Source organism: Struthio camelus, chromosome 24 (genome assembly GCF_040807025.1).
Source record: "Struthio camelus isolate bStrCam1 chromosome 24, bStrCam1.hap1, whole genome shotgun sequence".
NCBI classification, from domain to species: Eukaryota; Metazoa; Chordata; class Aves; order Struthioniformes; family Struthionidae; genus Struthio; species Struthio camelus.
This window is the reverse complement of record NC_090965.1, coordinates 6,896,826-6,921,687: the sequence shown is the minus strand read 5'-3', so window position 1 is coordinate 6,921,687 and position 24,862 is coordinate 6,896,826. Positions and strand designations below refer to the sequence as shown.

The 24,862-nt window shown below is 60.6% G+C and overlaps 1 protein-coding gene across 4 annotated transcripts in view; it reads left to right on the top strand.

The window, feature by feature from the left end:
- Window positions 1-206: 206 nt before the first annotated feature.
- Window positions 207-24,862, top strand: part of LRRN2 (leucine rich repeat neuronal 2) — a 36,054-nt gene continuing 11,398 nt past the window's right edge. Inside the window, exon 1 of one of the 4 annotated variants that reach the window (XM_068917863.1) lies at window positions 207-230. The gene's annotated coding sequence lies outside the window, so the exon portion shown is untranslated. Of the gene's footprint in view, window positions 231-450; window positions 591-1,244; window positions 1,266-20,260; window positions 20,282-24,862 lie in introns of those variants that run through there. The other 3 variants (XM_068917862.1, XM_068917865.1, XM_009672255.2) reach the window with 3 other exon arrangements.

The window sequence follows — 24,862 nt, the reverse complement described above, 5'->3', positions numbered from 1 at the left end:
GGTGCCGCAGCGGGAGCAGGAGGAGCCGCGGATGCTCGGGGCCAGCATCCTTGCGAGCATCCTCCGGAGAGGCTGCGGGGGGGAGGCCGGCCGCGGGGACGCCGGCCGTGGCGCGGGGCGGCTGGGGACGTGGGCTCAGCCGAGGGTGGCCGGTGCCACGCGTGTCGCTGCCCTCCGCGTCGGCGCTGGCCGGAGCCGCGGGAGTTAAGCGGCGGCAAGGGCTGATTCAGGTGGGTGGCACGTCGTGGCGACAAGACTGGAGCAAGGAGGAGGAAGGGGGGGGGGGGGAAAGGGAGGGGAGAAGCAAGGAGAAGGAGGAGGAGGAGGAGGTGGCGGGGAGCGGAGCGCGGCTGCCAGCCAGACGCGCCAGGGGGAAGAGCGAGGGTCTCTCCCCGCCGCCTCCAGACGCGGAGAGCCGGGCAGAGCTCGGCAGGGGGACCCGCCAGCAGCCCCCCGCCCCGGGCCGCGCCGGGGGACGGCACGGCCCCCCGGCTCCGCTGCTCCCGCACCGCCCGGGCCCGGCGCTTTGTCCGCCGGCGCGGGGCTCGGCCCGAGCCAGATGTGCGGGCAGCCGGGAGGAGAGTCCAAGGGTAAGTTGGGCTCTGGCAGCGGCGTTGGTGGGGAGGGGGCCGGGATGCGTGGCGTTTGGGGGGGGGGGTCGCCACTCAGGGCTGGCTGCTTTGCAGTTTGTTTGGGCTTTTTTTCCCTCCCCCCGCTTCCTTTCAGAGCTTTGCTTTCTCTCTCGATCTGATCTCTGCTATGGGTGGCGAATGGTGTATTTTAAAAAAAAAAAAAAATAATAACAAGTGGATGAGACTAGGAAGCGCATGCAGCATCGGTGCCGCACAGCCGAACGGGTCCCGGCGGGGGGCAAGGGGTAAAGGAGGCGGCGGGAAGGAGGGCTCCCACGGTGCGGATGTCGGCAGCCGGGTTCCCGCTCTGCAGACTCCCCCGGCTCGGGCACGTCCTCGCCCAGCGCCGGCGCGACGCGGGGAATCGGCGACGGACCCCGCGGCAGCGCTGCCAGGTTGCGCTGCTCTCCCCGAGAGCAAAACCCAGCCTCGCGCGGGGATACCGGCAGGGCGCGACCTGGCCGGGAGCGTTCACCGGCCGGCGCCTGAGCCCGGCGGGAGCCGTTCAGGGAGGCAAGACGGGCGCGGGAAGAGGCGGCGTTCAGTAACCCAGTCGGCTCCGTTGGTCTCCCTCCCTCCTTCCCAAGCCACCTCTGGCCTCCGGTGCCGGGCACGGCCCGCGTGCGGGAGAAGGTAGGTTGCACGAGGGCACGGCAAAGCGAAAGGTGATCTTAATAGCAGCCCGCGGGAGCAGCCGGCGCGTGCCCCGGGCCTCCGGCTGGCACAGCTCGGCAGCGGGGCGCCGGGGACGCTTGGCGGAGGCAGCCCCGGAGCTGCTCCCGGTCCCCTCGCGCCCGCGGCGGCGGGGGGCTGCGAAGGAGATGCCGACCCCGGGCGCTGGCGAAGGCGGGAGGGGACGGCTCCCGGAGGAAGCCAGCTTTGGGCTGGGACGCCAGCCCCTCCGCCCCCCCCACCCCGTGCACGGGAAACCCAAGGTGGCGTTTGAATGCTGCCTCTGCTGTTTGCCTCCAGCCTTCCTAAGCGCTCTCCTCCAGGCGTGCACCGTGCTCGGGGACGTCCTCGCCTCTCCTCCGGCCTTCAGGCAGGTCCTCACCTTTTCCTCCTGCTGCCAGAGCCCGAAGAAAGGGATTTGAGAGCTCGCGAGGGTCTGGTCCCCGGAGGCAGGATGCAGGGCGGAGGGGCGAGGAGCGGGGCTGCGCCCGTGCCCGCTGCCCGTGCCGCGTCCCGCGCTGGGGTCGCGGTGCCGGCGCCGGCCCAGGACGCGGTCCCCGCCGTGGGTCTGCGCGCCAGCAGCCCCGATGCTGCAGCCGGGCTGCAGGGAAAGCTTGCGGCAGAGCTGGGGAGCAAATTCTCCTCGTCCGTCTGTCTTCCAAACGCTGAGCCCGGCCTAGCCGCGGCGTGACGTGCTGCGGCCAGCGCAGCGCCAGTTTCCTCAAGCGTTGACTGCTCTTTTGGGGGGTTTCCGGTCAGATTTGGGAGCGGGGACAGCGTGCCCAGCAAGCTCCCCGCCGCCGTGGGGAGCCGGGACGGCATCCTCGGCGCGCTGGGGAAGCCCTTCGCCGCGCAGCCGGGGCCGGGTGCTGCTGGGCCGGGGCGCTCCGTGCCCGGCGGCGCCGCTGGGCTCAGCATCGGCGCTGAGTCCCTCCTGCCCAGCCGTTTTAACCCCCTTCCTCGGACTGTTTTGCCCCCTGCCAGCGCGCGGCTCTGCGTCCCCCAGCCCCGCCGCCCTCCCCGGCTCCGTCCCGCGGCCGCCGGGCAAAGCCAGGAGCTGTCGGGGGCCGAGCGGCGGTGGCGCGGCGGGCTCAGCCCCCCGTTATCCCGGCGGGAAGCGGGGAGGGCGGCTCCGGACCCCGGGGGAGACGACTTGCGAGCCGGGAGAGGGGAGTAGGAAGGTGGGGGGGGAAATCCTGCGGGAGCATCGGGACGTAACTTTGCAGCCTGCGCAGCGCACGAGGCTGCGGGGTGCCGGCCCGGGGGAGCGGGGGGAGCCCCTCGGCTCGGCTCGGTTCAGTCTGGGCCGGGAAGGCAGCGATTCCCCCGCGCGGTGCGGAGCTTCGGCGGCTGCATCCGGCCGCGCTTCGAAGAGCGACGCGGGAGGCGGGTGCCTCCCCGCTCCTCGCCGTCGCCCATCGCTGCTGTTTAGCCACGCGCGCCTAAATCTCCTGGCTGGGAGGGGGACGGAGGCTGCCAGGCAGGTCCGGGGCTCGGTCCAGATGGGCGCCTGGGAGCTTCCCCAAAAGGGCAGCACCTCCCAGCTCCGGGGACGTCTTCCCGCAGTGCCTTTCCTTGAAACGCTTGCCAGGCTCTCTCCCTTGATTTATTCCCGAAGGATGAATGCGTATCCTCTCCCCCCTCGGGGCAGAGCCGGGCTACTAGCACCTTTCTGGGGGACTTGTCCTGAAAGGCGCCCCTCGGCCCCGGCACCCCTCCACTCGCCCGTTCGGCCGGGAGACGCAACGAGGGGCCGTTTCGTGCCGCCCCGGCGCTGATTGACGGTTGCTCTTTTGCCGCTCGGCGTGAGTGGGAGGTACCTGTGACTTTGCTTCTCCTAAACAGCCTCCTGGAAATGAAATTGCTGTTCTCGGGGCGATGCCCTCCCCTGTGCTTGGCGTTGAAAACTGCAGGTTTCTTCCCGCCTCCGGCCGGGGAAAGCCGAGGAAAGGGGGGATTATGGATGCTGCTCCGCGGGAGCGTGCTGCCGCGCGTTTGCTCGGCATGGATCGGAGGCAGAAAAACGTTGGATTTAGATGAGTTTAAAACTTCCTCTTAAGAAGGGAGATGATCTTCGTCGATTAAGCTTGCGCGGGGACGTTGGCTCTGGGGTTTTTAAGCTCTGCCACCGGGGCTGTTGCACCTCCTGGAGCTGGGGTTCAAGGCTGCCGGCGCAGCAAACCCGCGCGTTGGGGCACCTCGGTCATGAGCTTTTGCAGCCAGAGCTTTTCCAGGTGATCGCCGCCATGTGAACCCCTCGGCGGTCCAGGGCATCGCCCCCTCGGCCGTGCCGGCCCACGGTCCTGCCCAGCTCCGCGCCTGCTCTCCGACTCCCCCGGGGCCTCCTGGACTTTTGCGATGGAGCAGGGACAGCAGTTTAAAAGCCTTATGCTGTTCCAGGGCATCAGTCACTTTACAGGCGGTGAAATATGTGTGCGGCTTTGGAGACTGATGGGATAGAGCATTTTGCGATAAATATATTTATAGCGGGTTTTGCAAAAGGCCGTTCCGATGGGCGGGTTTTAGGAAGGCAATAAATGGGCGAGAAAATTGCTCTGCTCGCATCTTGGAGCGTCGAAACCCTGCAGGCGGTGGGAGCTGGCAGCCGCGAGCGGCGCCGTCCCGGCCGGGCTGGGACGCGGGGACCGGCAGCCTGCGTGGCCCCTCGGGACGGCTCGAGGCCTCGCCGCGAACGAACGCTCCCCGGGAGCTGTTTGCAAACACGAGGCAGAGCAGGAGTTATGCGTCGACTCTGTTTGACGTGTAATGCTGAATAACAAATAAATATGGAGAAATTGGGATCTCTTCCCAGACAATTCACAAAGGGCTTAATTGGGACTTAAGTGGTGCCGAAGTCTTGTGCTGGCTCTCGGCGCTGGGGTGCTTTTCACCCAGACAGGGGAAAGAGGAGACAAACTTAGTCAATAAATTATTTGTGATAAATTATTCACCAGCTCAGAATTAATGCCAGCTTCCCTCCTCCAGCAGCTGATATCTTCTGGCCCTGCATGAGCTCCAGAGCTACCTAGCGGATTTAAAAGCCTGTCCCAGGTGCTATTACAAAACCATATTTTGTGGCGTTTATAACCAGTCGTAAAAAACCACTCCAAGATTAAACTTGGCAGGTGAGGTCTGAGCGTGACTGGCTTTGTCCTTCCTGTCGACCAAATCTCAGCCGAGTCCGTTTTCAGGTTCAAGCAGGGAAAGTTGTTTTGCGGGAAGACAGGCCACTGCGCCGTGAAACTCAGTAACGCTTGCTTTGAATCTCAAAGCCTTCATCAGTGAGGAATTCGTGATCAGCATAAAGGGGTTTTTTGCCTCTTAACCAGCCTTTCCGAAAGGCAGAAATGAAGCAACTCTGGCTCTCCGGTTTTAGGGGAGAAAGCACCCTTCCTCCAAGCCTGGAAAAGCGGGGGAAACTTCACTCCCTGCTCCCCCTTTGGCCCCGTGTCCCAGCGGTGCTTGAGAATAAGCATTAACGCCCTAGGAAAAGAAAAAAAAAAAGTACTAGTATCCGGTCAACAGAAGAAAAAAGAAAAGCTGTTTTTGTTTTCTTTTTATGAAACACAAAAAATGAACTAATTCATTTTGGGCTGGAATAAGCAGTTTAATTGGGTGTCTGTCACTCTTTCAAAGCATCGCTATTAAATGTAATTCAATGGTTCTGTTGTTTTCAAAAGCTTGTTTGGAAACGCCTAATCCAAACAGCTCGCTCGACTTTCAAAATCCACTCGAACCTTAAGCCCATCCTGCTCCGCGGAGGTTTGCCGGGATTCACCCGCGTTTGCAAAGAGCTGCGGTGGCCCTGGAGCCGCGTTTCCCAGCCAGCGCCGCCGCCCACGCGGCCAATTTGGCCGAGACCTGTTTCTGCCGCCCTCTTCCCCTTCGTCGCGGCCGGTTTTCGAGGACCTTCCCGCGGCCGCCGCGGTGCCCCGGGCGCCGCGCTCCGCCGCTGCCATCGCTCGCTGCTCTCCCCTTTTCCTTAAGCCATTGTGAAATAAGACAAAAGGAATCTCAGTGACGCTCTCCAGGTGCCTGGGGGGCTTTTTAATATTTTGTTAACCCCCCCTTTGCTGGGGGAAGCTGTGCGCGTAGCCCCCGCCGCCCCCCCAGCCCTCCGCCTCGGCTGCGTTTATCCCTTCCCATTTGGCAGACGCTGCGGTTTTCCCTGTTGCGCTCAGGTTTTAACAGCAGTTAAATGAACGGGGCTGTTTACGTTTAAAAGCAATCGCTTCTCGTGCCGAAATCGCTGCGTACGGGCTGGCAGCGGCCGGGCCGCTGCGGCAAGGCGGGATGCGGCGCCGGCTCCCGCGGGGCCGCGCGGGGGGTCCCGCCTCGGAGGGGCCTCGGCGCTGCTGGTTGTGCAGCTCGTACGAAGCAGCGGGGAAGCTCCCCAAATTGCATTTTGTTCTACTGCATGTTTTTAAGGGCGCCAATGGCGGAGGTGGTGGAGAGCAGCACGCGCACCGAAACCGTGGGTGCATTCGGAGGAGAAAAGGGCAACGCGTGCTGGGGTGTTGCCTGGGGCGCTGCTCGCTGGGGACGGCCGGGGCTCGCGTCCTCTGCGTTGGCTGGGGGTCGGCCGCCCGCGGGGCGAGGGGTGGAGCAGGGGTGCTGCGAGCTCCTGGGTGCAAGCGGTCTCCTTGGGCAGCGTCCGCCAATAACGCAACCGGCGCTCGCCCCCCGCGCCGCTCCGCTGACGGCCGTGGGCGCCCCGGAGGCGCGCGAGCCACCGATGGGGACCCAAGAGAGACCTAATTCTGTGGCTAAACCAGTGAGATCCCGAGGCGGGGAGCAATTTTTCTGAATTAAAGACAAGCTGGGTGACGTTTCTGCGGCCGCAGGGTGACTCGGGCGGCGTGGGGAGGTGGGACCTGCCACGCGCTGGCCGGCGGCTCCGACCCAGCCCGAGGTGTCCGATGCTGCAGTTCCCGGAGAAGACGCGAGAGCGGCAGCTCCTCGCCCTCTGCCTTGGCTGCTTTACGCCTGCGGATCCTGTGGCTCAGCAGCCACGGAGGACCCGTTTTAGCCAGCCCTCGCGGCGCACTTGTTCTGATGAGGACAGGAACAAGGTTTTCCTGTTTGCGGAGGTGCTGGAAGGCAGATCTCCGCGGAAGGATGGCACCAAGACAGGAGGGGGAAAGCCGGTTGTTCTGCAACCCGGGCGCCCTGAAGAAGCCATCTCACTAATTTGATGCTATGCATGTATCGAGGGGAAGAAAAGGACAGGAAAGAGAAAGGAGGGAAAAAAGGAATGGGGAAAGGTTGCATTTTTCTAAAGTGCATGTCAAAATGAGTCCAAAGCCGGGCGTCAGGTGCTGGGGAAGGGCCTGAGGCTGGATGCTGACCCAGCTGCGATGGCACACGGCAGCCCTGGAAATCAGGGCCCATGCATGGGTGCAAGGGGGACGTGTGCAGGAGCAGCTAGGATGTGGTTTGGTCTTTACGTGTCCTTCGTTCCTGCAGGTCCTCCAGGGAATGTAAAACTTTAGGGTCGCTTCTGAGCTCAAAGGCGCAGCCTCCAGCTCTGCACCCTCCCAAACCGACAGTGCCGGAGGACGGGTCGCCCTGGCTCGTAACCGTCTCCCTTTTGTACAGGCTAATTCCCTCCCCGTCTCAGTTCCCCCGGCCCCCTTTGTGCCATCAGGCTCCAAGCAGTCAGTTGCACAATTTAATTTAAAATAAACTGGAGACAAATTTGCCAAGAAGAAATAAGATTCCTTGTCCATGGAGAGTTATTCCATCTCCTTCCGTTTGGGGAGGTCTCCGCATCAGTCCCTTGAGCGCCCCGGGTTGCTGCCTAGGGCAGAGCAGTGACCCCGCGGGGGACGAGGGGGTTCGGCGGTCCCCGGCCCCTCACCCGTCCTCTCCCGGAAAATGTCTGGGGGGCCTCTGCCGGTGGCAGAGCCCCTCTGCTCCCCGGGGTGTTGCTCGGCACCCAAAAGCAAGGAGGAGCGAGGGGAGCGTGACCCCCCTCCCGGCTGCTGCACACCTGAGGAAGGGGGGAAGCAGCCCCGAAAGCCGTGCACGGCAGTTGCTATGGCAACCTTACATTTTTCTTGTGCTTCCTAATGACTTATTGGCATTTGTGGTAATATACAGCTTTTGGGGCTGCAGGAGATTGATTCGCTGCCCTTCATCCCCGTCTCGGCTCCCCTTAATAGCAGACGCATCGCTTAGAGCGGGTGACGCCGGAGCCCGGGTCCGGCTGGGAGGCTGGGGCTGGTGGCCCGGCGGCGCTGCAGGAGGCGATGCCCACCGCCACGTGCGACGTCCCCCGCGGCAGTCCCCGGACGCGGGCACCCAGCGCCACACCACGGTGCTGCAAAAGCAGGAGCGGCCCCTGCGACCGCGGTCCTCGGCACCCACCTGCACGCTCTGCACCTGGACAAATGCTTGGAAGCGTTTTTCAGAGATTCAGAGATTATTTTTGCCCTCGCCTGGGGCCGGTTTCTAAGCGCTGAACTCATATTTAGCCCTGAAATCGGACCCAGGGATCCGAGCACGGTGGAAGCCGAGCAAGTGAAAGCGCGGCGCTGAGCTCTTCCGCGTAATTCCTTCGGAGACCCAAACCGGGCGAGGAACCTGCCTTTTTATTTGGAGAAAGGTTGCTGTTTGCATTGCATATTGAATACGAGATCCCCAGGAATTTCTTTGACAAAAAGCCTCGTTTCATTAAATGGGGGAAGACTCCAAGGTGTAATAGCAAGCAAAGCTGCTGCTGAAGCGGGCTCGGGCCACGCTCGCGCCTGTCGCGTGCCGAGCCGCTGGCGCTCCGCGTCCAGACCCGGCTGCCCCCAGCCTGCGGGCTCGCCCCAGCGCTGGCCAAAACGCCGTTAGCCTCAGCCAAACCGCTTACTCACTCCGATTTGCCTGTTTAGAGGGAGATATCGGGCTTTCTCTACTAGGAAGCCTACTGGGAGGGTTAATCAGGTAATGTTTGCTTTGAGCGTGTAAGTTTAAGCTGGGTAAACACTGGTTACGGCCATGCATCACCTTCTGCTGTTGCCCGTCAGTTGTTCACAGCCCAGCAGCACCTCCTGCCCCAGCCCCGTGCCCTAGGCGCCGCACGGACAGCGAGCAGGAGCCGGCTGCAAGGAGCCGGCGCTCGCGTAGGTGCGAGGCAGGGAGATGTCGAGGTGCGGGGGGACAAAGTCACCGGCAGAGCCGGCTGCACGTCCAGCCACCGAACTCTCCCGTCTCGGACTCGTTCTTTAGGGCTGTCATGTCCTAACGAGTTGCTGAGCCATTGGGATTGCAATTGCTGGCTGAAATGTTTAACCCTGAGCAGAAATCTGCATCCGCGGGAACTCGACTGACATCGTGGGAATACTGCTGGGCTTTTAGGCTCAGCGAGAAGTTGTCCCAGTGCAGCGGCAGGGGGTTGTTTCCCGTGTCTGCAGGGCCACAACCAGCCCAGGAGGTGTCGTCTTGTCTTTCCTTTTGGTCACAAGAGCTTCCTCCTCGCCCCGTCCCGTGGCTGGCAGGGCGGCAGAAGAACTCGCCGCCTCTGCAGTGCAAACCAGCTTCGTGTTTTCTTTTCCTCAAGGAGTTTTGTTTGCTTTTTTTTTTTTTAATTAGAGACCCAATTTATGGTGGTGTTCAATGTTTGAAGGTTCGCGCTGAGTGCTTGCGTGCTGGAGGAGTAATGGTCAGAGACAAGGGTGCTCCTTGCACCCTCTGCAGTGCCCGTGTTGGGCCGCTGCCCGCTGCTCCCTGCTGGTGTCGCGTGCCGGAGCGCAGTCTGGGACCTGGCCCTCGGAGCAGATGGACAGTGTCCTCTGGTCCTTAACAGAATCACAGAATCACAGAATCGTTTAGGTTGGAAGGGACCTCTGGAGATCATCTAGTCCAACCTCCCTGCTCAAGCAGGGTCACCTAGAGCATATTGCCCAGGATCACATCCAGACGGGTTTTGAATATCTCCAGCGAAGGAGACTCCACCACCTCTCTGGGCAACCTGTTCCAGTGCTCTGTCACCCTCACAGTGAAGAAGTTTTTTCTCAGGTTCAGATGGAACTTCCTGTGGTTCAGTTTCTGCCCATTGCCTCTTGTCCTGTTGCTGGGCACCACGGAGAAGAGGCTGGCCTCATCCTCTTGACACTCCCCCTTCAGATACTTGTACACGTTGATGAGATCCCCTCTCAATCTTCTCTTCTCCAGGCTGAACAGGCCCAGCTCTTGCAGTCTTTCTTCATAGGAGAGATGCTCCAGCCCTCTAATCATCTTGGTAGCCCTCCGCTGGACTCTCTCCAGGAGTGCCATGTCTCTCTTGTACTGGGGAGCCCAGAACTGGACACAGTACTCCAGGTGAGGCCTCACCAGGGCTGAATAGAGGGGCAGGATCACCTCCCTCGACCTGCTGGCAACACTCTGCCTAATGCACCCTAGGATCCCATTGGCCTTCTTGGCCACAAGGGCACACTGCTGGCTCATGTTTAACTTGTTGTCCACCAGCACTCCCAGGTCCTTCTCGGCAGAGCTACTTTCCAACAGGTCAGTCCCCAGCCTGTACTGGTGCATGGGATTATTCCTGCCTAGGTGCAGGACCTTGCACTTGCCTTTGTTGAACTTCATGAGGTTCCTCTCCGCCCACCTCTCCAGCCTGTCCAGGTCCCTCTGAATGGCAGCACAGTCTTCTGGTGTGTCAGCCACTCCCCCCAGTTTAGTATCATCAGCAAACTTGCTGAGGGTGCACTCTGTCCCTTCCTCCAGGTCATTGATGAATATATTGAACAAGACTGGGCCCAGGACTGACCCCTGGGGGACACCACTAGCCACAGGCCTCCAACTTGACTCTGCGCCATTCACCACAACCCTCTGAGCTCGGCCATCCAGCCAGTTCTCAAGCCACCTCACCGCCCACTCATCTAGCCCACACTTCCTGAGCTTACCTAGGAGGATGTGATGGGAGACAGTGTCAAAAGCCTTGCTGAAGTCCAGAAAGACAACATCCACTGCTCTGCCCTCATCTACCCAGCCAGTCATTCTGTCATAGAAGGCTATCAGATTGGTCAAGCATGATTTCCCTTTGGTGAATCCATGCTGACTACTCCTGATCACCTTCTTGTCCTCCAGATGCTTAGTGATGACCTCCAGGATGAGCTGTTCCATCACCTTTCCCGGGATGGAGGTGAGGCTGACAGGCCTATAGTTTCCTGGCTCCTCCTTCTTGCCCTTTTTGAAGACTGGCGTGACATTGGCTTTCTTCCAGTCCTCAGGCACCTCTCCTGATCTCCAGGACCTTTCAAAGATGATGGAGAGAGGCCTAGCGATAACATCCGCCAGCTCCCTCAGCACTCGTGGGTGCATCCCATCGGGGCCCATGGATTTGTGGATGTCAAGTTTGGACAAAAGATCTCTAACCCGATCCTCCTCAACCAAGGGAGAGTCTTCCTTTCTCCAGACTTCCTCTCTTGTCTCCAAGGTCTGGAATTCCTCAGGACTGGCCTTAGCAGTGAAGACAGAAGCAAAGAAGGCATTCAATAACTCTGCCTTCTCTGTATCCTTTGTCACCAGGGCACCCGCCCCATTCAGCAGCGGGCCCACGTTTTCCCTAGTCTTCCTTTTGCTATTGATGTATTTGAAGAAGGCCTTCTTGTTGTCCTTGACATCCCTTGCCAGATTTAATTCCAACTGGGCCTTAGCCTTCCTTGTCGCATCCCTGCACACTCTGACAACGTCCCTGTATTCCTCCCAAGTGGCCTGTCCCCTTTTCCACATTCTGTACACTTCCTTCTTCTGCTGGAGTTTGGCCAGGAGTTCCTTGCTCATCCATGCAGGTCTCCTGCCCGCTTTGCTGAACTTCTTCCTCAGAGGGATGCACTGATCCTGAGCCTGGAGGAAGTGACGCTTGAATATTAACCAGCTCTCTTGGACCCCTCTTCCTTCTAGGGCCCTACCCCAGGAGATTCCCCTAAGTAGGTCCCCGAAGAGGCCAAAGTCAGCTCTCCTGAAGTCCAGCGTTGCAATCCTACTCATTGCCCTGCTCCCTCCTCGCAGGATCCTGAACTCCACCATCTCATGGTCACTGCAGCCAAGGCTGCCCCCAACCTTCACATCTCCAACTAGACCTTCTTTGTTCGTTAGTACAAGGTCTAGCATTGCACCTCTCCTCGTTGGCGTCTCCACCACCTGGGTCAAGAAATTATCATCAATGCTCTGCAGGAACCTCTTTGACTGTTTGTGCCTAGCTGTGCTGTCTTCCCAACAGATGTCAGGGTGGTTGAAGTCTCCCATGAGAACCAGGGCCTGTGATCGTGAGGCTTCTTCCAGCTGTCTGTAGAAGGCCTCATCGATGACTTCCTCCTGATCAGGTGGCCTGTAGTAAACCCCCACAACAGTGTCACCCATGTTACCTTGCCCTTTAATCCTTACCCATAGGCTCTCAACTTGCTCTTCATCCACCCCGAGGCAGAGCTCCATACATTCTAGTTGCTCCCTCACATAAAGAGCAACTCCACCCCCTCGCCTTCCTGGCCTGTCTTTCCTAAAAAGCACATAGCCATCCATGACAGCATTCCAGTCATGTGAACTATCCCACCATGTCTCTGTCACTGCAATGAGATCATGGCCCTGCGACCGCACACAGATCTCTAACTCTTCCTGTTTATTCCCCATGCTGCGCGCATTGGTATACAGGCATTTGAGAGAGCCAGTCAAGCACACAGGCTTCCCAGAAGAGGTGCAAGAGGATCCTCCATAGCCATGTTGCATGCTGTAAAATCCATGTCCCAACAGCATCAGTTTTAACTCCCTCTCCCCTTGCCCAGGGATGTCATTTCAGCTGAGCAGGTTTTCCAAGGTGCTGGCTTGCTACTTAACGTCTTTGGGGAGAGAGCATCACGCAAGCTTTGCCTGCCCGCCTGCGCTCCAGGTGTTCACTGGCAGGGCTGCAGGAGGGACAACTGCAGAGCGTCTCGGTGCTGGGGCACAGTGGTCCTGGTGCAGCACAGGGAGGTTCAGGGCTGGAGTGGGTCTAGTCTAGCTGGTATTTCCACCACATTGATTGTGCTTTTGTCTAGGCTCCATGTTTCTTTCAGCTCTGACGCAGACGTAGCGTGTGACCTTGAGCGAAGCGGTGAGCCATTTTAGCGAGGTGTCAGGTGCAGAGCTGCACAGTTTTCCTCCCAGTAACGCATCTGGAGATCCCAGGAAAGCCCATGGGCCATTCAATTGGAGTCCAACCTGGAACAATGCCTTCTGCTGCCAAAACTGGACACCATGTGCTGCCGTTGAACCCACTGGGCTTTCTGCTGGCTGACAGCATGGGGCAGTTCTGGTAGGACGTCATGTCCTGGTGGTTTCTCCAGGGGCATCATGGCAATAGAGCACCTTAGGGAGGGCCAAGAGCTGGGGCAGCCGTGGGCACTGACCTCCCTCCCTGGAGAAGAGGAGGGTCCTGGCTGGTGTGGAGGGACCTGTCTGGAGATGCTGGTGGGAGGGAACTTGCCTGGCACGGTGGGAAGCAGCAGGGGAGTCCGGTGATCTTCTGGGCAGCCACAGTCCCTCGGGAACACCTCGTGTACCTGCAAGCACTGCTCGCTTTGGACTCCATGGGCCATCGTGTCCTCCGTGGTGGGAGCACACAGGTGCCACCAGCAGATGCTTTGTGACTCCAGCCCTTAAGTGCAGCCATGCGGCCCGAGGAGGCCTGCATAGGCCAGGGAGAGAGCAAGGAGAGACTTCCCCTTAATTAGAAATAAAGCCTGATTTCATGATGCTTACAAGCAGCAACATCGCCATCCTGACCTTTCTTCTGCTGAAGATGAAGCGGAGCCAGGCTGGGCTCCAGCAGCAGCTGCTCTCGCCCCGCGTTGCATGCCCGAAGCGGCCCCGCTGCCCTCCTGCCTGCTGGCGCTGGTGGGACCCGTCTCTGCAGAAGGCCTCTGAGGGACACAAGCATTGGCAGAGACATGGCCACGCTGGGGTCGGCCTGCTTGCTGTGAGTCAGGGACCTCGCGGATCCAGCAGCGACTTGCCATTCAAACGGAGGAAGCCGGTTGTGCACTGCCCACGGTTCCCCTGGCTCTTTCCTCCCTGGCTGTCCCTGCTCTGGCTGCAGATGCTCTAGGACACGCTGCTCATCTTTAAGAGCAGAGCCCCAGGGAAACGAGGGCCGAGCGAGGTTTCCGGCCCTCCTGCACCTCGCCTGTTCTCTTGGCTCTGCCTTGAAACGTTGACCGCCTGCAGCGATGCTGCCTAGCTGAAGAAATATTGTTTCCAACAACAGGCATCTCTAGAGAAATAACAGAAGACATCCCATCACAGTTTAGATTTTAATTACGCTCAGGAATTCTTTCCTTTTTTTAAGCTTTGTTTAATAACCTGTTCCTCCCCTGTCCGCCCCTCCCTCTGCGAAGAAAGTTTAAAGAGCCTTGATTTATCCGTCTGAAGGGAATGACATCCCAAGGCTGCAGCGGCAGAACGGTTCTTCTTAAAATAGCCCCGGGTGGGAGGAGGCAGCGTAGTCTGGTGGGTAGAGCTGGGGTGCGGAGGGAAAGGTGGGACTCCCCGCGGCTCCCGGCACGCTGCTCCGAGCGACGCGCCGTGTGTCACCGGGGGCCCAGGGACGGACCGGAGCAGCCCCCGGCGCTCCCAGCCGTGCCTGCGTGCCAGCCGCTGCGCTCTGCACGGGAACGATCCGGCTCCTGGCGCTGGACCCGCCAGTGTTTTACCTGAGGTTAGCGGAGCCGATGCCTTGTCCCAGCGACCTATTTCCTTTGGCCCGACGTGAGGACGCAGCAGCGTCCTGCCCCTCATCTCTGCCCCCTTCCCAGTCCGTAGCTCGGATTTGCTTCTCCGACGCTCTGCCGAGCGCCGCGTGGGTAGCGGCGTTCGAAAGCCTTGGACGTTGCCTGGAGCATCCTTGCAGACGGACCCCTCTCCGAAGGGCGCCGGCCAGGGCGCGGGGTGGGGGAGGCGGAGGAGGTTCGGGGGAGGGAAGGCTGCCCGGCGTGAGCGCCGGCTGTGCCGGCCGCGCTGGCTCCTGGCCCGCTCCCGGCGGCTATCCATCATCCCTGTTTCCATGCCAATTAGAAAGGGCAGCTGGGGAAAGTCACTCGGGCCGATGCAGCGCAGGCGGCATCCGCGGTTGTGCTAGCCAGGATAACAATCACGCTGGCCATCAATCTTCTTGCCTAGGGCCCGAGGAGCTCACCAGCTGGCAGCGGGGACAAAACCCTTTGTGATGATGCCGTGGAGGGTGCCTGCTGGGTCGGGGACCGCGAGGGGTCCGAGGAGCCGGGCAGCACGGACAGATGGACGGTGTCCTCTGGTCCTTAGCGTCTTTGGGGAGGGAGCATCACGCAGGCTTTGCCTGCCCGCCGGCGCTCCAGGCGTTCAACTTGTTTGTTTGATTAGAGGGATGGAGAAATAAATGGAAGAGAGGAAAACATCCCCCCTCAGCTCCCGTGCAGGACTGGCTTGCTTTTTTAGAAATACTCGGTGTCCAGAGGTTCAGAGCAGTCTGCGTGACTTGGATGGGTCCGGGGGGACGAGCCCATCGAAAGCCTCGTCCCAAATGGCTAACGAGGAGCCGCTCCTCCTGCAGGCTGGCTGTTTCCTCCCGCCGTACCGCTCCGTGGGGTCTTTCCCTGCGTCGGCAGCATACAACAAAGGGAAATGGTATGTCACAGCATTACCTAGCGTAATTTCCTGGCGCGCCCCTGCCTCTCCAGCACGCTGCTGCAAGGCACAAACCCACACTTGTGCGTATTGCAAGCTACTGTTGCTGTCATGTTGTCACAGCTCAACAGGCGTGTGCAGCCCCAGGAGCTATCGCGTCCCGCAGCGCCCTGCTCCGCGCACGGAGCCGCCGGCAGCCCGCGCTGGAGCAGGAGCTGCCTCTGCCTCCCCTGGTGCGGCCCGCGCGCGACGGACATCAGAGCGGGGCGCAGAGGGTCCCGCGCTCATCCGCTGGACCGGTGCACTAAAGCCTCCAGGGAGACAAGGGACGGGGAAAGGCGTCTCTGGCCCCAGGCAGGCGAGCGTCGCGGCCCCGGAGCCTGCCGGAAAGCTGGAAGGGTGGGAGAGCCCGAGCCGGAGCGGGGGAAGCAGTGGGAGGTCTCCGTTTCCGGTGAAATCTGGCACCTTCCCCCTCTCTGGCAGCCCCGCGACAACTTATAATTATATCCGAGCGCTAGCAACACCCTTTCCCCCAAACGCCCCGGGGACAGAAATCAAGAAGGCTGCTGGCAAGGGGTAGGCTTGGTTGCTGGCATCGGGGCTTGGCACGCTCGGCGCGGGAGGAGAGCGAAGGCCGCGGCGCTCAGCGGCCCCGCGGCGCAGCGGGGAGGGAATATTCCCGGGGAACGTCCGCCCCGCGCTTGCGCTCCCGCGCGCAGCCGTGCCCGGCGCTCTGCAGCCTGCGGGGCCGTAGCCGCCGGGCTAGCTGCCACCGCGGCCGCTGCCCCCTGCTCTTCCTCCGTCGCCGGCTCCTCTGGGTGTTCGCACTGCCGCTGTCCTCCTCCTCGGCGGGGGCCAGGGCTCCCCGAGGCGCCGCGTCCCCGCGCGGCTGCAGACCGCGGAGCCCCGGGGCTCAAAGCCAACCCCCCCGGGACGGCCAGCAGCTAATTTTCCCAATCTGCGCAGCGTTCAGCTTCTGAGGCAAACAATTAGCCAGCCACAAATTGCAATTGTCATCTCACTTCTGATCTTAATTTGGCCTAATGAAGGCTAAAGTGGTTCCCTCGCGCTCCTGCTCCGGCGGCCCCGCCGCGGCGGGGCCGGCTGGAGAGGGCAGCGCCGGCCGCCGCAGCCCGCGCGCCTCCCGGCGAAGGAGCGCGCTGGGGGCGGCTGGGGAGAACGGTTAATTCCTATGGCAGGCTGCTTGTTTGCAGATATCATGGCCAATACAAGTTTTATTTAGGGGAATTGGCTGCTTGTGTCCGTGCGTTCTCGTTTGTCACAGCTTGTTAGCCTCTCGCGCTTGCCCTTTGAAGCAGGGGGTGTCATTTAATCTTCATTGACAATGATACACTGATTTTTTCCCCCTTCTGATTTTACCTGGCTGCAGCCTGTACATCTCTGTCTGCATCCCTCTCCCGCTCTCTCTCCCAGCCCCTGTTTCCGTTATGTTACCATCTGCAGCACCTTTTGGATCTAGCTATGTTTTCTAATGAATTCCTGCTCTCGCACTGAATTGCCTTTCACTTTAATACTTAATTTAGATTGAAGAAGGTGGTTGCTGGTTCCCGAATACCAAGTGGGGCTCTGCCGTAGCCTTGGCCGGAAGCTGAGCGGGGTCCGGAGGGGCAGGGACGAGCAAAGCCGGCCGAGTTGGGCGAACTTTGCAAAACTCTCCCGCCGCTCCCGGAGGCTTGCAGAGCGGCACGCGCGGCGCAGCTGCCCCGTCCTCCTCGCTCGCCGCCAACCAGGCCTGCCAGCCGGGACGGAGGGGCTTTGCCGCGCACTGATTTTGTGCAGATTTCCCTTCTCCCCTGCCCCAAATGTCTGATAAATTTAACCCGTGAGCACAAGCACAGAGGAGAAGGCGCCTTCGCCCGGTTAGAGAGACGGAGCCTCTCCTGGGGTGAAGTATTGCAGCTCTTTAACAGCACCGATTAAAACTGCAGCGGGAACGAGAAGCTGGCAGGAAGCAATCACCCAGGCTGGCATATGGCCGGGGCGTGGGTTTTTACAGCTTTACTTCAAAGGGGAAATGTAGCCTCTGTGACCCTTGGGTGAACAGAAAGCTGGTTTTTGAGCTTATCCAAAAACTGAGAGGCTGAGCATCCGCATGCCCTCGAGCCCCGTGCTGGGACACCGCTTCTCTGCCGCATGCAACAGCCCTGGCGCCTTTTCCTGCTAAAAGCAGCCGGCAGTGAATCCGAGTGAGAGGCAGCAGGATGGGGGGAAGGGGGGAAATAAGCACATTAGTGAGATGGAGACTAAACGACGGCCACATAATCAAATCTCTCAGGGAGAAGTGCCATCTCCAGTTTGAGGAGGGGGAGGCAGGGCTTGCAGCGACCTTGTGATGAACGTGAAATGCCTTTCAGGACCCGTTGAAATAAGTGAAATCGTTTCCTGCTCATCAGCTTTCTACAGTGTATCGTCAGCGTCGTTATTTTGTGACTTAAACGGCACGCGTCCTTGCCGATTTGCACGGCCGCCCGGCCGACCCCTTCCTTTCTCCGCCACCAGGCTAATTTGTGTCTCTGGTCCTTCCCTGTCGCCTGCTGATGGGGCGAAGGTGACCGTGCCGCAGCTGTGCCCCACCGCCCGCTCCCGCGGCCCGTGACCCAAGGTCCGACTGATGGACTCCCTAGACATCTTGGGCTCAGTTAGCGCTGATTTGGTTAGCTGTTTGCACAGCTGAGGTCAAAGCCCGTCTTGTTTGAAGCTAAAAACAATTAAAATCACGCCGAGGAGGCCCGAGCCCATCTAAAGAGGGTCTTGGCTGCCTGCGGCGTGCCATGCCGCCGGCCCCAGGGCTGCTGGAGGAAGGCTGGAGCCCTCCTCTTCCTCCTTCCCCCTTGGCAGCGCGCCGGTCTCCGCTCTCCGGGGTCCGCAGGGCCGGCCCGCCCTGCTGCTCGTGAGCGATGCCGGCCAGTTTGCAGGTTCCTTGTTTACCGACTCTGAACAGATCGTCTGACCCCGTTAGCTCCAGTGGGCTTAATTACCGCTCCCCGCCTCGGGCTGCTTGCGTCAGGGCCAGACCTTCTCTCGTGCTCGCGGCCGGCCGGCTGGCCGCGTCCTGGTCCTCCGGCACCTTGCAGGCGGACGGTGGGAGACGGTATGTTTTTAGCGCGGAGGTGAAGGCGCGAGGTTCGGCACAAGGAGCAGCGGCGGCGCCTCTCCCATCTCCTGCACCCCAGGGTGAATCCTCGAGGCTCTTCGTACAGGGTTGCCGGATGCCCAGAGGCAGAGACGCGGCCTGCTCTCACCCCCACCGACTCGCTCGGTCACGGCGGGGTCGTGAAGTTTCTCCTAGGTTGGCCAAACCAGCGCGGCACCGCTTCCTGCCTGCCCTGGGGCCACCATCTCGGGGCGTCACCAGCCCCGGCTCTCGCTGTCACTTGGATGTGATTGGCAGCTCGCGGAGTGGTGACTTGCCGTCACTTCAGGCGCGGGAGCCTCCAGCTGGTGCTCGCAGCAGTCACGTAACGATGGTGCCTCATCAGGGCCAGGAGGACCCCGCCAGAGCCGCCCTCGAGCTGCGTGGTTAATGGGGCCGGTGCTGGTGCGGCGGGGCAGGTGCTGCCTGCTCGCCTGGGGCAGGAGGAGGTGCAAGAGTTGGACTCGGTGCGCTAATTAAGCCCAGATCCCACGGGGCTAATCACAGCTGCCCCGCGGGCAGCGGGAGGACTCGCGGCGGCTGGTGGCTGCGGATGGGCGGCGTGCCTTCTCTGCGCGGTTTCTGGCCCGCTTTGCCGCCGGACCGAGCTCCCCCACAGCCTCTCGGGGCTGGAGCACCAGTAACGCCCGGTCGGTCTGTCCCGCGTGCCCGGCCGGCCCCGTGCGCAGGATGGACGTTGGTTTGGGGTCTCTGGCAGCTTTATGGCATAACCTAAAGAAGCCGCTGTCGGGCGGCAGGAGCTGGCGGCTCCAAGGACATTTGCCGAGGGAGCCCTTGGAGGAGCCTGGCCCCCGACTCGGCCCTTCGGTGCATGTTTGAACTCCTTCCTGGTCTTCCTACCATGCTTGATGTCAAAGCCCTGGAGATAACTGCAGGAAAGGGAGTTAGAAAGATAAATTCTTTGATTTTTTTTCTTTTTCCCCTATGTTATGAGGATGAATATCTTAGTACGTCATTTCCACAGTAGGTTTTTGCTTGAAAATGGCTCTTTGAATTTCCTTTCTTTTATCTTTTTCTCCTAATATACGTACATGCATGTACACATGCACACATTCAGCATCTGGTTCATGTCTTACAGCCCTTTTAAACCCATAATGACATATCTGAAAGTTCCTCCAAAAACCATTCCTCTCTCTCCCTTTCCTTGACGTGAATGGATGAATATCTCCTCAGAGCTCAGTCATGCGAGTAGTATCTTCTGTGGGTTTTCTTTCTTTCTTTCTTTCTTTTTTTAAATTAAAAAAAAAACCAAACAATATTTTGTCAGTTCCTCCTAGGATAAGTAGATCTGGGACTGTCTCTCCCCGCACGTCTTCCAGCAGCGCCAGCCGGCGCGGGGAGAGCGGCGGCGCCTGCAGCAGCTCCCACCCGGCATCTGGCCGCCCCGGTTGGGGCAAACGGGGAAGCAAAATGGGAGTCAAACAGGATGGGAGACGGCGAGCGTCTGGAGAATAAATGAGTGCAGGTTTTCTTCCTCTCTCACCTCTCTCCGCTGCTGCGGAGAGCCGGCCCCGGCCCGCGGGGACAACGTCCTCAGCCACGCGGGGTATTGCTGCCTGCAACTAGCTGCTGCCCTGAATCTCGCGAGCGCGATCCTGTATTCCTTGCAAACGCTCCTCTCCAGCAGAGCAATAAAGCGCTACGATATTATTTTAAGTAATTCAAGTATATACACGGCGCCTAGAGGAAACGGCAAGGAGATACAGCAGCACGTTTCTCTTCCCGCCCGCGGTCTCCGCAGACTTCACGAGGGGCGAAGGGCTCTGCCTTGGCAGCGCCCCTCTGCTGCCGCTGCCCCCGGGGACGGCCCGAGCGCGTCAGCAGAGGCAGCGCCGCGTTTCGACGCTGAGTAACTGCGCCCTGGCCGAGGCTGCGGGCGCTGATCGGAGCTGTCCCCGCGGGCAGGGCGCGCGTCGGGTGCTCTCCCCCGTGGGTGCCTCCGTGCAGGCGCCACGCCGGCCGTTTCTCCCTCTGCTCCATGCATCCCGGGCGGATGTGGGATGTGGAAGAGGGATCTGGGCTGTTGCTGTGTCTGAGCAAAGTTTTGCTTCTGGAGGGAAGATCTGGCTGCTTTCCTTCCGACGACGCACGCTCAAGAGTCTTCACGCAGCCCCCGAGCCCAGCCGTGCAACGCCCCGGATTGTCTCGGTGCCAAGCTGGGAGCTCTTTAAAAAAGGTGGGACAAAGGCAGCCAATGTTTTCAGTTTTTCTTCCTGTTCCTATCTGTGGGGTTTTTTTTAATTATTATTATTTTATTTTAGATCCCTTTTGAATGACAACTCTATCAAAACAGCTCATTTGGAAATGTCAGGTCCATTCTTGATAAGTCATCAGTCATCGTGATTGGTGCTGACAGACGCCCTGCAACAGTGCTGTGGTGTCTAATATACTGTGCTGCAGTCTTTTGTAATATCACATTATTTTATTTATTCAGCATGGCATGGCATGAAATCTCTCCTTCAGGAAAGGGGAAGGGAAAAAAATTAACTCTTCCAGTGGTGCTTCCCTTTCTGGATAGCCCACGCCAAAAGTAGCAGGAACCCGGCTCACGTGGAGCACTCCCGTAGTTCTAAGCTCCTGGTGAAGCCACTGGATCCTGATTGACAGTCTTTTTTTATTTTTCACCCTGTTTTTCCTCTGCCGACCCCCGTTTGCTCTGGAGGCGACTGGGGGCCTCTCCCCATGCAGGGTCCTGTCTGTTCAAGCCGGGACTCTTGCGTGACCCCAGCACACTTGGTTTTTTGCGCGATGCGGCATTGCTCTGAGTCGGCCTCAGCTTTCACGGTCGCTGAGGACCCGTCTGGCTGAGACGTGGGGGAGAGCTCCGAACCCACGTCCAAACACCCCCTAAATCCGGGGGTTATTGCGCAGGGAGCTGAGCTTTAGCCATCTCTGCTCCCCTTTGGGCACAGTCTGCTTCCAAAGTGTGAGTGTTCCTGCAGCTCTGCAGGGTGAGGAAAGCGCTAGCAAACTTCATCCCTCGAGCACTCCATGATCTCAGACCGGATTCGGAGAAGTATTTGCTCTCTTTATCCTGTGCTCCACCTCTGCACCCATGCAGTATATGCCGAGTTTCTTTGCTTGGCTTTCCCTTCAGTGCACCCATCACTGGCCTTGCTGGGGAGAGGATGCTGAATTTCATAATGCTGAGATACCGGGTTTCTCTTTGCATGGAAAAACCCACGTTCCTAAATATACCCGAGATACTTGAGTGGGCAGGGAAGCCCGCCGGGACGTGTCCCGCGCTGGCACAGCTCCTTGGAGAGCACTGCATCCTTCCTCAGCCTGGGGTGCCAGCAGGCCCTATCGGTTCGAACGCCCCCTTTGCTCTGTCAGGGCGATGAATCCCCCCCGGGGCTGCAGCCTTATCTGCCCCTAGTGAGTAGACTGAAAATATGTTTTATCCCCTCTGCCACCAGCGAGCATCCCGGTCAGCTCTGCTGCATCGCTGGCGCCCGCCCTCCATCAACGCTTGCAGCATATGGAGGGAGTGACAAGGCCGGGGCGGTGATTTAGACCCCCCTTTCACCCCCTCGCCTTCCCTTGTATTTATGCAGTGCTTGGCTGCATGAAAAATATGGCTTTTTGACGTCCTGCCTCCTCTCGCTCTGCGCCCGCTGCGCGGAGCCGCCGGAGTCCCCTCTCCAGCCCCCGGGCTCGTTTCGGGAGCCCCAGCCGGGTCTGGCGTCGCCGGCCGGGGCTTGGAGCCAGCAGTGGGGTAGCACCAGGGACCGGGTCGTCTCCTCGGAGGTGGTCGGGGCTCAGGGCCAACGCTCTGCAGGGGCATCAGGGTTGCTTTGCCTTGAGCCCTGGGGCAAAAAACCCGGCTCGCAGCCTGGAGGGTGAGCGGCAGCGGGGCCGAGCCGCAGGGGAGGGACGGAGGAGCCACCCAAGGCAGCAGATGGGGCGTTTCGGCATCGCGGCGCTGCCGCAGGGCAGAGTCCGGCCGTGGCCTCCGGGTGCTCTCGTGGGCGTCCCCGCGACCGCGTCGGCACTGGGCTGGCCGCGGTGAGCGGTGTCCGTCCCGGGAGCCGCAATTCTGCATCCCAGGGCCTTTGTTTGCTCTCATTAAAGCATCCACGAAGCGCCTGATGTGTGAAATATCCTTTTCATTAGGTGCAACTGATGGGGCCGCCTGGGACGCACGGCTGCTCCGCTCCCCAGGCCGGGGCTCTCCAGGCAAGGCCGTGTTGGTCGTGCTCGGCTTCGCTGCGGACGGCGCGCTCGGCCCTCGCTCCTCATCCCCGAAAGCGGCGGCGGGGTGAGCCGAGGTGTCACCGGCGGCGTGCAGCCACCCGTGCGGGCCTGGGGCCCTGCCGAAAACGTGGCAGGCTGTAGAGGAGCCCAGCAACTCTGGGAAAGTAGGGTGGGAAGTGGCAGCGGTGAGATGGACCCGACGTAGTGCCTTCGCCCGCAGGCAATCTCTCTGCCTCCCTCTTTCTCCCTCTCCTTTCCCACCGTTTTCTTCCCACGTTCATTTTCGGCCTCTTTTCCTCCTGCAGCCCGTAAGCACTAGCACAAAGAGCAGTTGGCGGGCAGCAGCGTGACAGCAGGCTCCTTCCCCCTTGCAGAAGGCTGCCCAGCAAACATTAAACCTTGGCTTTGCAACCCGCCTGGCTGAGATCGAGTTCTCCTGCACGGACAGGGCGTCCTCGTCCTCGTCCTCCTCCGCCTGCTGCCCCGGGGGGGACTTGCGCCCCAGCAGCAGCGTCCGCCGCCCGAGCCTGCCCCTCGGCCGGGCGCTCGCTGCCCGCCTGGGAAGAGCGCGGCTCGCCGGCTCGCGCGCCCGGTCCCCGGCGGGCTCACGAGCAAAGACCTGGAGGTGTTTTCCAGGCCGTTCAGGGACTCGCCTGCATTATTTAGCACGCCGCTCTCCCGCGCGGCCGGGAGGAGATCTGAGGGATCTCATCGCAGGGCCGGGGCTCTTTGCGTCTCGGCCGCGGCACGGCGGTACCGGGGCCGGGCTGGGCCCGCGGCGCGGCTCCTGCTGCCTCGTACGGCACGGCGGTGCCGTGCAGCCGCTTCGGGAGAGGGAGGCGGGCTGGCACTGGCGCCCAGCGCCTCCATCCTTGCCGTGCACCGGGCAGAGAGGGACCGGTGCGTTGCTGGTCGGGGTGCACATTGCTATCGGGGTGTGCAATGCTGGTTGGGGTGTGCAATGCTGGTCGGGGCGTGCATTGCTGTTGAGGTGTGCATTGCTGGTCAGGGTGTGCATTGCTGTTGGGGTGTGCAATGCTGGTTGGGGTGTGCATTGCTGGTCAGGGTGTGCATTGCTGTTGAGGTGTGCATTGCTGGTCAGGCTGTGCATTGCTGTTGGGGTGTGCAATGCTGGTTGGGATGTGCAATGCTGGTCGGGGTGTGCATTGCTGTTGAGGTGTGCATTGCTGGTCAGGGTGTGCATTGCTGTTGGGGTGTGCAATGCTGGTTGGGGTGTGCAATGCTGGTCGGGGCGTGCATTGCTGTTGAGGTGTACATTGCTGGTCAGGGTGTGCATTGCTGTTGGGGTGTGCAATGCTGGTTGGGATGTGCAATGCTGGTCGGGGCGTGCATTGCTGTTGAGGTGTGCATTGCTGGTCAGGGTGTGCATTGCTGTTGGGGTGTGCAATGCTGGTTGGGGTGTGCATTGCTGGTCAGGGTGTGCATTGCTGGTCGAGGTGTACATTGCCGGTCAGGGTGTGCACCCCGTTTGCAGCCCCATGCGAGCTGCCCAGCCAAGGGGGGAGCGATGCTCTGAAACAACCTCCCCGGGGACCCCACTGGCCTGCACGGGGCTCAGCGGGACCCGTCCCCCTCCCCCTTGGCGGGGGCGATGCAGGGACCACGCGTGGCCTTGCAGGTGCTCCTCCGTTCCTGCTTGCCTTCCCCGAGCCGGCGTGCAGGGGAGACAGGCTTGCACCTCCGTGCGCCCGGCTCAGACACCCGCCTGCGTTTGCAGGAGCGGAAAGGATCGGCGCTGCCGACAGACGCTCGGGGAGTTCGAGCCGCTACCCGATTGATCCGGGCTCTGAGCGTTGCTGCTCACAGACAGCGTTCGCTAAAACCTCTGGGTGATTAAGGAGCCAAATGCCATCGGAAAGCACGCGTTAGGCTCTTGGAGACCCAGCGATGGCTTTTACGCAGTGAAGGGCTCTAAATTAGCTATTGCCACTCAGGAAAAAAGATCCTGGAGACAGCTCGCTGCAAACAGTGACACAGCGCAGCAACAGTCGGAAAGGGCAAACGGCATGTTGGTGGATTAGCAGGGAATAAATAAAGGAGCGGACCAAAGCCAGCGACATGCCGGCGAAGGGAGCAGCGCCTGCAGCCTCCCTCGGGAGGGCAGGGACGGGTCCGGGCAGGGGAGCAGCGAGGGCCGGAGCTGTGACAGAGCCCCCGAAAGAAGAGCAGAGCGGACTAGGACTCCCCGGGGTGCAGACGCGGTGGCGCGGTGGCGGGTGCCTCTGACAGGATGAATGGCGTGGGGAAGTTTATGCACTACTTCTCGCGCCACGGCAATGACACGGCGCGGCGATGTGAGGCTCCAGGCCTCAAAGGGGCGAGGGGAAATAGTTTTCGAAGCACGGCTGCAAGCGCGGGCGTCCCGAGGAGAGGGGGCCCGACTGCAGGTGTGGGCGCAGGCCATGCACAGCTGGAGTTCAGCTCCTCCTGCAGCCGGGAAACGTTGCTGGTCATTGGAGAAGCTTCCAAAAATGCAGCGAGGGGCCTGTCCAGCCCCGTCCCGTGCTTTAACCTTCTCCCATCGCTGCTTCAGCGGGGT